Here is a 17,590-nt window from a genome sequence, read left to right on the forward strand (position 1 = left end):
GAAGGACCCAATAACTGGCCCGTGCAGGACCCCACATCTGGCCCGTGAAGGACCCCTCTTCTGGCCCGTGAAGGAACTTGGTTTTCACCACAAAGCAAGTATGATGCAAGCTAAACCATCATCAACTACAACAAAAACAACAACGTCATCATAATCGTCATATAAATCAACTATAAAAATAACAATTATAATAACATCAACATCAGTAACAGCAGCATCACCAACCATACCATCAACATCATTGACATCGACATCATCATCATTAACAACAACATTAGCATCAATATCGTCAAGATAAATAAACTACAACAAAATTAAAAATAACATCATCAACTCACCTTTGCAGGCTCGCCCTCATCCAGCAGGGCGGTGGGTGCAGCTTCTCCGAGAAGATCATCATCATCAATAACAGCATCAACAACATCAACATGAGCATCAACATCGACATCAATATCAACAACACATGATCATCATCATCATTAAAATCATCATTGTCATCATTGTCATTGTCATCGTCGTCAATATTGCCATCAATATCAACATGTCATCATCATCATCAATGTCAATGTCAACATCAACATCTGAAACAATAACAACGTCCTCAACAAAAACATCAACAACAATAACAATGCATCACCGTCACTGTCAACATCAATATCAACATCAACATCAACATCACATCATCATCGTCATTATAATCTTCATTGTCATCGTCATTGTTATAGTCGTCAATATTGCCATCAACATTAACATCAACATGTCATCGTCATCTTCAATGTCAACATCAACATCAACATCAGAAACAATAACGTCCTCAACAAAAACATCATCAACAACACATCACCATCATCGCCATCAACATCGACATCAACATGAGCATCAACAACAACATTAGCATCAATATCGTCAAGATAAATAAACTATAACAATAATAAAAATAACATCATCAACTCACCTTTGCAGGCTCACCCTCGTCCAGCAGGGCAGCGGGTGCAGCTTCTCCGAGAAGATAGTCATCATTAATAACAGCATCAACAACATCAACATGAGCATCAACATGAACATGAACAACATCAACAACAACGCTTCACCGTCATCGTCATCCACATCAACATGTGCATCAACATCAAGATAAATAAACTATAACAATAATAATATCATCAACAGCAGCAGCAACATCAACACCAACACCATCAAAATCAAGGTGGGGTATAAATAAACTATAATAATAATAGCATCATCATCAACATCAACATCATCAACATCATCATCATCGTCAACAACATTAGCATCAATATCATCAAGATAAATAAACTACAACAAAATTAAAAATAACATCAACTCACCTTTGCAGGCTCGCCCTCGTCCAGCAGGGTGGCGGGTGCAGCTTCTCCGAGAAGATCATCATAGTCAATAACAGCATCAACAACATTAACATGAGCATCAACGTCAACATCATCAACAATGTGTCACTGTCATTGACATCAACATGAGCATCAACATCATCAAGATAAATAAACTATAACAATAATAATAATATCACCAATAGCAGCAGCAGCATCACCAATAACACCATCAACATTAAGGCGGGGTATAAATAAACTATAACAGCAGCACCACCACCACCACCAACATCATCGACATCATTATCATCATCATCAACAACAACACTAGCATCAATATTATGAAGATAAATAAACTATAACAATAATAAAAATAACATCAACTCACCTTTGCAGGCTCGCCCTCGTCCAGCTGGGCGGCGGGTGCAGCTTCTCCGAGAAGATAGTCATCATTAATAACAGCATCAACAACAACATTAACATGAGCATCAACATGAACATCATTATCAACAACAACAATGTATCACCGTCATCGACATCAACATGAGCATCAACATCATCAAGATAAATAAACTATAACAATAATAAAAATAACATCAACTTACCTTTGCAGGCTTGCCCTCGTCCAGCAGGGCGGCAGGTGCAGCTTCTCCGAGAAGATATTCATCGTCAATAACAGCATCAACAACATCAACATGAGCATCGACATGAACGTCAACAACAAGAACACGTCATCATCATTATAATTGTCATTGTCATTGTCGTCAATATTGCCATCAACATCAACATCAAGAACACCACGTCATCATTATTGTCAATGTCAACGACCACGTCAACATCTGAAACAATAACATCCTCAACAAAGACATCATCAACAACAACCACCACCACAACAAGGCGGGGTATAACTATAATAATAATAATAATAATAGCATCATCATCAACATCGATGACATCATCATCATCACCAACATCATCGACATCGACATCATCAACAACATTAGCATCAATATTGTCAAGATAAATAAACTATAACAATAATAAAAATAATACCATCAACTCACCTTTGCAGGCTCGCCCTCGTCCAGCAGGGCGGCAGGTGCAGCTTCTCTGAGAAGATCATCATCGTCAATAACAGCATCAACAACATCAACATGAGCATCAACATCGACATCAACAACATGTCATCATTATAATTGTCATTCTCATCATCATTGTCATAGTCGTCAATATTGCCATCAACATCAACACGTCATCGTCATTGTCAACATCAATGTCAACATCAACATCAACATCTGAAACAATAACAATGTCCTCAACAAAAGCATCATCATCAACAACAACACGTCATCATCATCGACATCAACATGAGCATCAACATCATCAAGATAAACTATAACAATAATAATAATAACATCATCAACAGCAGCGGCAGCATCACCAACAACATCAAGGCAGGGTATAACTATAATAATAATAATAGCATCATCATCAACATCAACGACATCATCAACAACAACGACATTAGCATCAATATCATCAAGATAAATAAACTAACAATAACATCATCAACTCACCTTTGCAGGCTTGCCCTTATCCAGCAGGATGGCGGGTGCAGCTTCTCTGAGAAGATAGTCATCGTCATCATCAATAACAGCATCAACAACATCAACATGAGCATCAACATCAACAACACATCATCATCATTATCGTCATCGTCATAGTCGTCAATATTGCCATCAACATCAACATGTCATTGTCATTGTCAACGTCAACATCAACATCTGAAACAATAACATCCTCAACAAAATCATCATCAACAACATGTCACCATCATCGTCAATGTCAACATCTACAACAATAACATCCTCAACAAAAACATCATCATCATCATCAACAACAACACGTCACCGTCATCAACATCAACATGAGCAACAACATCAAGGCGGGGCAACAACACGTCATCGTCCCCATCTTATATGTTTCATCACCACCAGCCCACCACTCCACTCCATAAGAGGGGACACTCAGGAGCGATCATGTCCACCGCCCTGACCAACATCAAAAACATCATCAACATCAACATCAACATCATGAACAACATCAACCCACTCACCAGCTTCAGCATCCTGGCCGCCATCACCCTTGCAGGTACACCATGGATCGCACTCATCCAGCAGGGTGGCAGATGCAGCTTCTCCAAGAAGATCTATGTGGCTGCATCAACATCAACAACAACATCAACATGATCATCATCAACAACAACAACAACAACATCAACAACATCATAGTATAGTGGCAAATCCAGAAGTGCAGGGTCCCCTCATGATAGTCATGCCACGGTCCCTTGTTCGCTTGCTCTCGGTCGTCATCTCCACACTCCTCAGTCCTTTCTGTGTGTGCTTTCTCCCACAACAACAAAAGTTCCTAGAAGGCAATCAGCATGGAAGGGGAGTGTGTTAGTTACTGAGAAGAGTCTTCTCAGTGGCTCTCTTACCTCCTTTCACTCTGATTGGCTTCAATCAGCAGGAAAGAACAAGGAAGCATGTTAGAAGATTCTTCTCAATGGCTAACACACTTCCCTTTCATGCTGAATGGCTTGTAGGATGCTGAAGACATAGGGACCCTGCTCCCAAAAAAGTATGGGGTCTAAGACCCCCTGAGGCCCCGTATGAATACATCCCTGGTCTTCAGTATATGACAAAAGCTGTACAGTGAAGGTGCCAGACACATCTCTGCAGAGAGAGAATTGCACAAGTTAGGGCCTGCCACAAAGAATGCCCTTTCCTGGGTCACCACCAGCCAAACATCTGAGGGTGATAGAACTACCAAGAGGGCCACTTCTGCCAATCTCAACACCATAGAGCAGACTTTCCCAACCAGTGTGCCTCCAGATGTTGTTGGACCACAACTCCCATCTTTCCTGACCATTGGCAATGCTGGCTGAGGTTGATGGGAGTTGTGGTCCAACAACATCTGGAGGCACACTGGTTGGGAAAGGCTGCCCTAGAGGGTCTGTAGGGAAGGAGATAGGCCCAAAATATCTGAAATATCAAGTCATTTAAAGACAAGCATAAGCACCTTGCATCAGGCCCAAAAAGAACCATAGTCATCATCCTTCCAAGAATGCATCACCCTTGACCACTGATGTCATACCATCTAGGGCTGATGGGAGTTGGAGTCCAGCAACATCTGGAGGGCACAAGGTTGCCTATCCCTGGCCTAAGAGAGATGCTCCAACCTAGAACTCTGTGGGTGACCACATGGGGGCACACATGCACAGCGATGGGGGCTCCCCATTCTAACCCCTGGGAATCCCTCTGCCTTCTGCATCAATAGATTTCTACTAAGATGCGATAAGGCCCAGGTTGAAAGTCTCACTGCTGGGAAGCGAAGGCAGAAAAACACCTTCCCACAGTCCCACCATTGAGATCACTCCCTACTTTAAAAAACAAACTGGAGGGGAAGGAAGAGGGGGATCACTGCATCATTCAAATTTCCTGACGCATCATACCCAAAGATATCCCCACTGCGCAAGTAATAATTTGACATTCAGCTCCACAGGCCATCTTGGCCGAGCATGTAAACATCATCATTAAACAGCCCCCCCCGGCCTTGTGTCATACAGGTTGTTTCTCTAGTCACGGATCTGCAATCCCAGCAGTCACCAACCCCGTTAAAACCATTGCGGTGTTCTGTTGGCCTTTGCAGAAGCTGAATTAAACATTAGCAACTCTATTTGGGTCAGCCTCATGTTCCTACATAAGCAGAACTCTTCCAAGGAAAGAGAAAGGCTGCCTTTGAGCAAGCGAGACATCCACTTACCAGAGACAGAAAGGACATTTGGTCCCTGACTGAACAATTAGGATAGCCTTAGGGTTGAACGAAAAAGGTAGCTTTGGTCTGGGAAGAACGGGCATTAGCCAGAAGATGATACAGGGCAACCAGTTAAGACCAGGTTGAACACAGGGCAACCACAGCAGGATTAAGAGTCTGTTCTCCAGCTGATATAGGTTTTGCCAGGTAAAAGCTGAATCACACACTTGAGAAAAGCAACCTACCCTGTTCTGAGCTTCTAGGATTCTGGGGGCCTATGTTGATTGATCCTTGTTGGAAACTGGCTGCCCTCCAGAAGGTTGCACTACAGCTCCCATCATCATCACCCCTACCTGCTGGCCATGCTAGCTGCTGGGGCTGAGGGACATGAATCAAACAACACCCAAAGGGTCCCCCACTACCCCTGGCATAGGCAAGATGAAACTAGATGGAGTAATGGCCTGGCTCTGTAGAAAACAGCTTTCTATGTTTATTATAATCATTGTAATCATAATATAATTTATATCTCAGCCTTCCACCTGAAGGAGCCCAGGGGAGCAAACATGAACAAAACAATTCATCAGAAAAAATAAAAGCACATTAAAAACATTCTAAAATGCCATTACAGTTAAAAAGATTCTAAAACACTGTTCTTAAAAAAACACCCAAAAACATTCTTTCAGCAGTGACCTTTGGGTTGCCAGTAAAACTCCAAGGGATGCCTTCAGGGGCTGGGGTCCCAGTTACAGAACATATAAAGTTTCACCAAAGTACTCACCCAAGGAGAGCAGGGTTGCAGATGTAGCACAGGCCAAACAAACCAAGGTCAAGCACAGCCCAGAGAAACAGTTTAGGTCCAAATGTGATCTAGAGACAAAGTCAGGCAACACTGCAAGGTCAATATCACAGGACATTCAGGCAAGACACAATTCAACAAGGCAGGAAGACTAATCACAAGCTAAAGTCCAGAAACCTGTGTTGCTTCCAAAAGCTGGAATCTTTAAAGGGGAGGCCTTATATCCTCAGGCATTCTAAACCACACCCTAACCACAGCAGCAGATAGTGGAGGAGTATCAATTACTACTTACTCACTCCTTACTCATGAGTAGACCAATGAGTCAGGTTTCATGGACACATACCTTGCCATCACTCTTCAGCCTGGACCCAAAGGTTCTTGCACCATCACTCTAGAGCAGCCTTTCCCAACCTTTGGGCCCCCAGATGTTGCTGGACTACAACTCCCATCAGCCCCATCCAGCATGGCCAATGGTCAGGAATTATGGGAACTGTAGTTCAGCAACATCTGGGGACCCAAAGGTTGGGAAAGGCTGCTCTAGAGGATGGGGGAGGCAATTCCATAAGAATGTAAGAAGAGCCTGCCGGATCAGGCCAAAAGGACCCATCTAGTCCAGCCTCGTGTTCTCACAGTGGCCAACCAGATGCCCCAATGGGAAGTCCGCAAGCAGGACCTGAGCGCAAGAGCACTCTCCCCCTCCTGTAGTTTCCAGCAACTGGTATTTGGAAACATACCACCTCTGGCCATGGAGGCAGAGCGTAGCCACCCACCCCCTCCTCTGACAGTTCCATGGGTTCATCATCAGGTATCAACCCAAAGGGGCCCTCAAGGGGGCCATCAGCATTGGATTCAGGGTGGGGCTGCCTGCTCCCCAAGGTCCTCAATCTGTGGAGTGTCTGGTTCATCCTCTGAGGACTCCATGTCTGGTACCAGGTCAGGGCTAGGCATGACAGATCCTGGGTGTGAGGAACATGATGCACAGCCACTGGCCCACCCCCCTCCCATTTTCACTTTATCAACAACTGGCCTGGTGTCCAAGATGGAAACCGCCCTGCCTCCTGCTCCATCTTGCAGCTCACAAAGGCTGCAACCCAATACATGCTTACCCGGGAGTAACACACACTGCATCTCTTTATGGCTGCAATCTCGTACACATCCCTATTTAAAGAACAATTTAATTAAGTGGAAGAAAATGTCATTAATTTTAATTGTTGATGATCATTCATTTTCCCTTTATTAATATATATATATATATATATATATATATATCAGTGCCCAGTTAATGTTGTATAATAGGGTAATTAAATTATCTTATGAGATCTAGTTAATCTTCAAATGCTTTGGACGTGGCAGAGCTCAGTGACCCTTGGGGGCTTTGTTTGAGATTGGGACTGACTCCAACAGCTGTCAGGAATCAGAGAAGAGTGTCTCTGAACATAGGCAAAGTTAGGCACAAGAGTGGATGGGGAGGAGTGAGCAAAATGCAGTGGTGATGGGGGGGGAGGGGAGCCCACTTTCTTAAATCTTAGGAGCCAGGAATTGGGGCAAATCATTCCATTGCAGAAGCTACCATACTGACTCGCTCACTTTTTCCAGCCCTGCTATTAATTTTAAACAACGCCCTGAATGTTTTAAGACCAAGATGAGTGGTTCAGTTAGGTAGCTATAGCCAATGCCAGCCCAAGTCAGAGCAGACCCATTGACATTAATGGGCATGGCTAACTTAGGTTCATTCATTGCAATGGGTCTACTCTGAGTAGGACTTGGTTGGCTACAACCCAATGATCTTATGAATGGGAAAGGGCCTCTTTGGATGGCACAAACATGTATTATTGCCCTTGCTTTGAGATATGGTCAGCCAGCCCTGTGACATTTGGGTCTGGGGGCTCATGCACATTTTGCTTTTGGGACCCTAAAGTCCTGCCCTGATGGTGCCACAAAGCAGAATCTCTGAAGGGCTGCCTCCTGCTGTATAATCCTGTATGTATATGAAGATCACTTCCAGAGGCCCTCTTGTAGAGTCCTCGCTTGGCTGGACCGAAGGAGACTCATCAGAACTCCCTACCTAGAGAGATTTGTTTTGCTCCTTCCTTGCTGAGCTTCCACTACAAGACCTTCCTGTGGTGAGCAGGGTCAGAGGCAAAAAAAAAGCTGGAGCAGTGAGTGTGACCCTTAACTTTGCACAACAGACCACCTTCCAACCATGCAAAATGCTGAAAGTGCTGGGGTGCAACTCAGCTTGCACTGAAGACGGATGTGTCGGCAGGAGGAAAAGTAGGCAGAGAGGGGAACCTCCATGCTTCCTAGACTGTCCCTCACCTTCTAACCTGTGTTGGTCTACCTTCCAGTGCTAGGGCTCTCATGGTTACTGTCCTCACTTTTGACTTCCCTCTCTGCCTCTCTCTTCTTCCACTCCTCCTTTGGAGAGGAGACCGTTTGGATCTCTCTCGCCTCAAGAAGCAGGAACAATTGTGCCTTGTTGCATCCCCACCTTAGACAGAATAAAATTACTCCTTGCATTTCCAACTTTAGTTAACCAGAACTAGGGATCTTTCCTCTCAAACCTGTATTTCCTTTTATAAATGCCAGTTTATCATTTCCTTAAAGCCAGAGTCTCAGTGTGATTGTATCCAGGTTAAAGGGTGCTCCTTCAACAGGGCTCCCTCTTACAGTTCAGCTTCTGCCAGCATTCGATTCCAAATGCTAACACCAAAATCAGTGGTTTCTCTACTGCCTTTAAGAGGGGCGATTATTTCACTCACTCTCTCTCTCACATACACACACACACACGGAAGTGAATAAATCCAGTTTTTTTATTTATTGCCAGCCACAAAAGCTTTAACAGAACATGCATTCTTGACAGCTTTAAAGGAAAAAGGATTTTTCATCGCTCAGACTCAACCAAAATGGCAGCCATACGAACATCACATCATACACGAGCTACAAATTCCACCAGACTGTAATTAATCTCCTTTTCACCACACCAATTCTTTCAAAAGGGAGGGAGGGGGAGACAGAGGAAGGGGAATCAATCAGCATAGTCCAGATACTATTACTGGCCATCTGCCAGGAATTGATCACGACCTTCTGAAATGGCAAATCCTTTGGCTCTTTGCACTTTGGTCCCTGCAGACCCAAGAACTGTCCTCAGTAGCAACCAATGCCATCCATATTGGCTTGGCTTGAGCCTATCGCCCACTTTATCTCTCTCTTGGGCGGCATGCACACCACACATCTAAAGTGCATGACTTCCCCCAAAGATTCCTGGGAGATGTAGTTCATTGTGTGCTCGGAATGGTAAGTCTGTAAGAGGCTAAACTACAGTTCCCAAGATTTGGGGAGGAAGTCACGTGCTTACAATGTATCATGTGCACGCAGCCTGAACCTAACCTACTCCATAGGGCTGTTGCAGTTTTGTAGTTATAGCCACCAACCTGACTGGCTTTAAAAGGGATTTAGACACATCCATGGAGGAAGAGAAGACCAACAATGGCTACTAGCCATGACAGCTATACCTCCACTGTTGGAGGCAGTATATGCCTCTGATAGCCAGTTTCTGGGAATCACAAGTAGGGAAAATGTTGTTGCACTCATGTCCTCCTTGCATTCCCTGTGGGGGCATCTGGTTGGCCACTGACAGAACAGGAGGCTAGACTAGATGGCCCACTGGCCTGGTCCACCAGGGCTCTGCTTATGTCTACTGGTAGTAGTGATCAGCCACAAGAAATAAGTGGACCCTCCATGTGCAGAGGCAGTTTACCTCCAAAGGCCAGCTGTAGGGGAACAGCAGGAGAATGGACACAGCAGGTCCTGCTTGCAGACTTCCCAGAGTCGCGTGGTTTGCCATTGTGAGAACAGGATGCTGGCCTAGAGGGGCCCCCTTGGCCTGACCCACCTGCAAACCTCCCTTTATATTCTTCTTAAGTGAAATAGCTCAACGTACACAGACATCTCCTCAGAGACATATGACCATAAAGCAGCTTCTATATATTTTATGCACTACTCAGTTTAATGACAGTGTTTGCAGGCAGGATTTTTTGACAGAAATCTGTTCCAAGTGCAGTTTGGAACCATTTAAGACACAAAGAGTCGCTGGGGTGTAGTGGTTAAAGGGCTGGACTAGGACCCGTGAGACCCAGGTTCAAATCTCCACACAGGCAGGGAGCTCATTGGGCAGACCTTGGGCCAGTCGCCACCTCTCACCCACCTCACAGGGCTGTTGCAAGGCTTCAAAGGCAAGGGAGAGAGCCATGCTTGTGTGCCACCTTGAGCTCCTTGGAGGAAAGGTGGGACATAAATGTAAGAATAAAGAAGAAATGAGGACATGTTGGGTTGGGGGACAAGGGGGTATTTATGGTGAGGGAGGAAGGAGAAGAAGTAAGGAGGGAGGGAGGAGAAGAAGTAAACACCATGGCTTGTTAGGCCTAGTCAGAGTCAGGGGTGTAGTCGTCCAGGGTCTCAGAGGGTCTTAGTCCCCATATTTTTTTTGGAGCAGGGTCCTAGCAGGGTCCCTCTATCTCCTGCATCCTACAAACCAATCAGCATGAAAAGGGAGTGTGTTAGTCACTGAGAAGAGTCTTCTAACATGCTTCCTTGCCCTTTCCTGCTGATTGGAACCGATCAGAGTGAAAGGAGGCAAGGCAGCCACTTACCTTTTAATTTTTGGTGTATTCTCTCTTAACTCTACAAAGTCACGAGGAAACTTGGAAATGATGTCATCCACAACATGATGAGAACTTTGTGCAAAGTTCTTGTGTTGTTCACTTTCAACACGCTGAAATTAGAAAAGAAAAAACAAGAATGTATCAACAGCATTCATAAAGAAATTATTCAGATTATTCATTGATTAATGTAAAAAATGTTACACAAGAAGTTTTAAAACCACCAAAAATCCCATAAAGGCTCAGTTGAAATGAACATATCTCAGCTTAATAAACGGAGATATTAATGAGCCTGTCCACCCTGCATATACCCTTTTGTGGCACAAGCAATCAAACCAGGAAAATTCTAACTAACCGTAGCTTCCCTTTTTATTTGAACTGGGGAACCATGGTTACCAGTTGTGGAATAAGCCAGGATACTAAACCATGCAAAAGACCTGTTCATTTACCTGTTTATTAAGCAGAGATATGACTGTCTGAATGCAGCCACAGTCTAAAATTGATCCTGATTTGACACCTCATGACTCTACCAAATTGTTTTGAAGCTGTGAGAAACAGATTTCAAACTTTAACAGTAGATAAAAAATCTAAATGTAACATGTAAGTGCATATATTTCTATTTACTTCACTATGCCTGACTGTGTATGCTCCATTATTAGAAAGTCCTTATCTATAGATGGAGACAACCTTATTATGTAAGTTAACAGCAGCAGCCTGTAGACCTTTCACTGTCTGGAGACAAGTATGCCCCTCAAGAATATAGATGTTGTCTGTCCCTGCTCTAGCATATCCAGTTGTGCTAATGTCGACCCAGTGTGCGGCAGCTGTGAAAAAGGCAAATTCCATGCGAGCAATAATTAGGAAAGGTATTGAAAATAAAACAGCCGATATCATAATGCCGTTGTATAAATCTATGGTGCGGCCGCATTTGGAATACTGTGTACAGTTCTGGTCGCCTCATCTCAAAAAGGATATTATAGAGTTGGAAAAGGTTCAGAAGAGGGCAACCAGAATGATCAAGGGGATGGAGCGACTCCCTTACGAGGAAAGGTTGCAGCATTTGGGGCTTTTTAGTTTAGAGAAAAGGCGGGTCAGAGGAGACATGATAGAACTGTATAAAATTATGCATGGCATTGAGAAAGTGGATAGAGAAACGTTTTTCTCCCTCTCACATAATACTAGAACTCGTGGGCATTCAAGGAAGCTGGATGTTGGAAGATTCAGGACAGACAAAAGGAAGTACTTCTTTACTCAGTGCATAGTTAAACTATGGAATTTGCTCCCACAAGATGCAGTAATGGCCACCAGCTTGGATGGCTTTAAAAGAAGATTAGACAAATTCATGGAGGACAGGGCTATCAATGGCTACTAGCCATGATGGCTGTGCTCTGCCACCCTAGTCAGAGGCAGCATGCTTCTGAAAACCAGTTGGCGGAAGCCTCAGGAGGGGAGAGTGTTCTTCCACTCAGGTCCTGCTTGCTGGCTTCCCCCAGGCACCTGGTTGGCCACTGTGAGAACAGGATGCTGGACTAGATGGGCCACTGGCCTGATCCAGCAGGCTCTTCTTATGTTCTTAAAAGACTCTTTTCAGTAGCTAACACTCTTCCTCCCTTTCATGCTGATTGGCTCCTACAGATGTTGGTTGTTGTCGGGGGAAGCATTAGCAAGGACCTCTTCTCAAACCAGGAGCAAAAAAAAGTTTGTGTGTGGCTGTGACTATCATGAAGGGACCCTGCACTTCTGAATTTGCCACTACACTACTGCTCAGAGAAGGCCCATTGAAATTAATGGGCATGGCCAATTATTAATTTCAGTCTACTGTGAGTAAATCATAGTTGGTGACAGCCCCCTCTGTACCCCCAGAGGCAATGGGGGGTTCAGTATCACCCCCTCCAAAAATGGCTTAAAGGGTCACCCCAACTCACCACCAGTGATTAGGGGTGGCAAACCAGGGCAGCCATTTCTTCCTCTAGCCTTTTGAATGCTGGATTGATAAAGGGATTTTTTTTAAAAAAAAGTGGGGGGGGACAAAATGCAAACTTTCACTCCAAAAGAAACAATGAAATTGGCAACAGGAAGGGCAAAAACCTTCAAAGACCCTGACTGTGCTTTGCTGATATTCACACAGCTGAATGATAAGAGAAAAAAAGCATTATCTTGAAGAATCATTGAAAGACGCTGTAATTTTCCAGCACCAGGAATCCATGGCAGCTAGGGTAACCAACTTAAAATTTACATTTATTTCCATAAAAGAATTACAGGTTGCTGGCGGGTCTTGAAAATCAAGAAAGGCCCCCCTCGGGGAATATTTACGGTCCTCAAGTGGAGTAATCATCTCAACAGGACAGAGTCCCCGCCCTACTAATCAGTTTGGCTATTTCTTGGGCTGTGCCCTTTTGTTCATTTTATTATTATGACTTCAGGTGTTTGACCCTACAAAAGTTATTAGAAAGCAGTATCAGAAAAGCCCTGCTGGGTCACACTAGAGATCCATCCAGAACATCTTATTTCCTCCCAAAGTGGTCAATCAGATGCCTCAGGGAAGCCCACAAGCAGGGCAGGAGAGGAACAGCCCTCCTGTTATGTTTGTCTCCAGGATATGGTATTCACAGGTAGAGTGCCTCTGGATATGGAGGCTCTGTTTAGCATAGGCGGCAGGAACAGGAGCCGCATCCTAGCAATGGGTAGAGCAATGAATGTGGCTTTTACCCCTTTGCACAGTAGGCTACATTCCAACCACTCAAAATCCAGAGATTTCTATAAGAGAGAGGCAATTTCATTAAGAAAGTGGGTCCAACTCTGACTCAGTGGTTTTCTTCCACAGAGAAAAAGGACCCTAGAGCAGGAATGAGGAACATCTGTCACCCTCCAGATGTTGCTGGGCCACTGGCCATTCTGGATGGACCCGAAGGTAGTCGGAGGCCAGCATCATCTGGAAGGTCACAGCTTCCCCATCCCTGAACTAGACCATCGCTTGCCTTTACTGGCCCTCGCTACCTCCATCACATGCCTCTTTCTAAAGCAGGGATGAGGATCCTGTTGTCTTCTAGATAGCTGTTGGACCACAATTTCCATCACCCTTGGCCATTGTCCATGTTGACTAGGGCTGATGTGGACTGGAGTCCAACATCTGGAGGGCCACAGTTGTTCCCCATCCCTCTTCTACGTAATGGGGGGGAGTGGGGAATGATTTCATCAAAGTCAAGATGATGCCTTAAGAACAAAGGGGTGCTGCTCAACAACAGCTTTCATTTGGGCCTTCAAGAACAAGGAACACATCTGCGGAGGGTTGTTTTAAGTATTATCTGCTCTGCTTTGATTGGGCAAATGACAGCTTCTGGATTCTCCTTTGCCAATGCTGTTGCTGGCCATCAATAATGGCTCAGCACCAGCTGGTCATCACTAACACCTCCATTCCGTGGATGAGCCACTTAAGAGCTGTTGTGATTTCAGAGACCGGCTGAGCCATTCCTGGCGACTCAGCAGAGAGCGATTTGTGACAAAAGATTAGTTAATTTCAATGCCACTTCAGCTGCAAGTAGAATTGGAAAAGGAAAAAGAAAGAAAAAAAAAGAATAATTCCGGGGGGGGGGCAGCACTGTTTCTATAGCCTCAGGAAAAACACTGTAAATGTAAAATCGTTGTTGGCCTGGAGCCACAGATACACAGTGGAATTTAAAGCCACACAAGCTGGAGTTGAGATGGCCAAAGGGCTTCTGATCTGCATAGATGCAGGTGGTCAAGTGCCCAAATCCCTGCACTTAGAAAGCTAGGGAGAAGGCTAGGCCAGGCCTCTTCTCCCTAAATTCCGGCTGAACTCCCATATGAGGTTGCACCACTATTTAAAAGAACATTGAAAAGAAATCAAGATTTTGAAAGGGGCAACTGTACCCCCACCATCCATGATGTTGAAATAGATGTTGTCCCTGGATTTTACAGAGCTAGTAGCTCAGTAGGAAAAGCAAATACATCACATGCAGAAGGTTCTGGGTTCAGCTGTCAGCATCTCTGATTAACTAGTGAGCCAGTTGGAATGCAATAGGTATTTCTGAGCTAGATGGTTCAACATTTTGAGTAGCTTCTAAACAAGCCCAGATGTCTGCAATCCTAAGGAGCGCCAGCAACAAGGCTGAAGGGCAAAGCATCTGCTTTGCATGCAGAAGGTCCCAGATGCAGCAGCTTCAGGTAAGATTGGGAGAGACCCCCATCTCAAACCCTGAAGGGCCGCAGCCAGTCAGCATACCAGTTCGGATCAAGACGGACCAAGGATCTGACTCAGTATAAGGGAGTTTCCTATGTTCCCATCTAAATCAACCTTTTGTTCAGACGTATGAGGGCTAGAACCTTGCTTTATGTTTAAAGGAAAGACCTATCGCTCAGTGGAAGAGTCCGTGCATTGCACTTAGTCCATGGCATCTCCAGATAGGGAAAGTCCTCTGCCTAAAACCCTAGAGAGCCACCTCCAGCCAGTTTCCTAATTCTGAGCTCAATGGACCACTGGTCTGATTCGGTAAAAGGCAGCTTCCTCTGGATGATACCCTGGACAGCTGCTGCCAGTCAGAGTAGACAACAGTGAGAGAGAAGGCCCACCGGTCTGTTGCTCAGTAAGGCAGCTTTATTACAGAGCATGTTGCTGATAGATTTTACTAGCAGACAAGACGGCAAACATGGCCCACCGGTGCACCTCTGCGGCAGAAATAAAACAAAACAAAACGGCATACCTGGAGCAGGCCACCGCCACCACTGCGGAGTGCTAGCGTAAGTGGAAATTAAATTGGGAAGTCAAGTGCAAAAATAGGTGTTATCTCGCCAAGCAATTTAAGCTCCGAAAAGCTAGCTCTTAATTATATACGAGATTATCTCAAGTCGACACTTAGACATTAAAGGTTAAGCACTGCATTTTTAATAAGCGAGAAACAGAGGCCCTCCTGGACAAGCACCCAGCCTATCAAAGCAAGCTAATAAGCTCCTGCTAACTGCAGGCTCCTAGGAGTCCCCACAGAGGCAAGTTCTCCATAGCAGCTGAAGTCCAAGGCATACCTGTAAGGACACCCTAAAGATGGCTGAGGAAGCCAGGTCAAGTCGGGCTCCCCTAAGCCAGACTTTCCCAAGCCTTTGCCTGCAGCTCTTGTTGACTGCAGCCTCCATCATTCAGGAAGGGCCGTAGCTCCATGGTGGAGGATCTGCTTTGCATGCAGGAAGTCCCATGGTCAATTCCTGGCACCATCTCCAGGTAGGTCTGGGAACATTCCCTGTCTGGAAACCACACCTGGTCAGTCCTCCTGAGTGAGATGGGACAAAGGTCTGACTGATAACACCACTTTCTATGTCAAGGTACCCCAAGGGGACACAAATGGTAAGAAGAGCCTGCTGGATCAGGGCAAAGGGGGCCCATCTGGTCCAGCATCTTCTTCTCCCAGTGGCCAACCAGGTGCCCCAAAAGGAAGCCCATAAGCAGGACCTCAGCGCATCAGCTTTCCCCTCCTGAGGCTTCCAGCAGCTGTTATTCAGAAGCATACAGCCTCCAATTATGGAGACAGAGCACAGCCGTCATGCTTAGCAGCCACTTATGGCCTTCTCCTCCATACATCAGTAAACCAGCTGCCCATGGAAGCCCACAAGCAAGACCCAAGTGCAAGAGCACTTTCCTCTTCCCGGATCTGTAGCTTCCTCACAGAAAGGAGAGGGGGCTTTCTCATGACCTGACATCACCACATACACAACCGTTTTGGATGGGGGCAGCTCACAAGTGGAGGATTGCTGAAGCCAGAAATTGTCCACATCCGTGAACTCGTCCCAGCGCCACTCTGTTGGACCTGGGATTGTCACATAGGAAGTGGCTGTGTCCCCAAGTCCATCTAGCTCAGTATTGTCCACACTGACTGGCAGAAGCTCTCCAGGGCTTCAGGCAGGGGTCAAAGCTGGGACCTTCTGCATGCACAGCAGGTGTTCTGTCACAGAGCTGCAACCCTTCCCTAATTCCATACCTCCACATCGCCATCTAACATGGCGTTTCTGCAATAACCACGGCTTCTAACCTCTCACTCCTTCCAACAGCAGCCCTTTACACAGAAAGCGCAAAACCTTTGAATCCCCCCAATTAACATCGGAGTATTTAGAGTGGGAAGCTGGTTGCAGCCTCAATGGGCTCCCCGGATCTGCAGGAAGCCAGCCCATAGTCTTAATTACTCCTCTCCCCCCCCACCTCCTTGTACCTTGCGGTATTTTAACATGACTCTCCCTGGCAGGGAAGATTGATTGATTGCTGCCCCCTCCCCTCCCCCTGGCATTCGGAGAGCCTGATTAATGTGGCCTGCTCCTCAGTCCTCCCAAACTCAAGGGGGAATTAATCTTAAATTGTGGGAATTACTCAATAGACCATTCAAACATGCAATAAGCCAGGCCATTAAAAATTAATCGCTCGACATCCTGGCCATGTAAACACAGCTAATAAGATCCTGGCAGGAGATAAGGTGGAGTTTGGGGGGGGGAGAGAGAAACAGAGAGGGGGGAGTCAAATAAAGACGGGCTCCAGACATCTCATCAATGAGCGGAGGAGAGTCAAACAAGAGCCGGACCCTATTGGATTAGCGAATTTCTCCCCTGCAAATTTGGGTGTTGAATGTTCTCCAGAGTTATGCAAAGCTCCATGGAAGAGGATGTGCTTTGCATAAGATACACAAGCATCTCCAGTTAAAACAGGAGGCTGTTTCTCAGCTCAAATTCCTGTGTGGCCACACATCCCTGGCCAGAATGCACATTCTAGGCATGTGCATTTTACCTTTGGTCCAGTAGGTTAGACTCTGCACCACGCTCTCTGACATGATCAGAGTTCATGGATGCCTTCCAGTCAGGCACAAGCCCTTCATGAGGGCACAGAGGATGGGAGGAGCATAGGGGGACTTCTAAAGGCTAGACAGAGAGCCTGGGGGAGGCCAACATTTGTGTCGCAAGCCTGAGATTCCCCACCTTTG

The 17,590-nt window shown here is 45.4% G+C and overlaps 1 long non-coding RNA gene across 1 annotated transcript; it reads right to left on the bottom strand.

The window, feature by feature from the left end:
* Positions 1-3,465: 3,465 nt before the first annotated feature.
* LOC133372367 (uncharacterized) lies at positions 3,466-10,718 on the bottom strand. The gene is made up of 3 exons (XR_009759483.1): positions 10,608-10,718; positions 5,938-6,026; positions 3,466-3,560 (listed from the first exon to the last, which is right to left on the bottom strand). It is a non-coding gene; the product is annotated as an uncharacterized LOC133372367 (long non-coding RNA).
* Between the last annotated feature and the right edge of the window lie 6,872 nt (positions 10,719-17,590).

Source organism: Rhineura floridana, chromosome 18 (genome assembly GCF_030035675.1).
Source record: "Rhineura floridana isolate rRhiFlo1 chromosome 18, rRhiFlo1.hap2, whole genome shotgun sequence".
Classification (NCBI taxonomy): domain Eukaryota; kingdom Metazoa; phylum Chordata; class Lepidosauria; order Squamata; family Rhineuridae; genus Rhineura; species Rhineura floridana.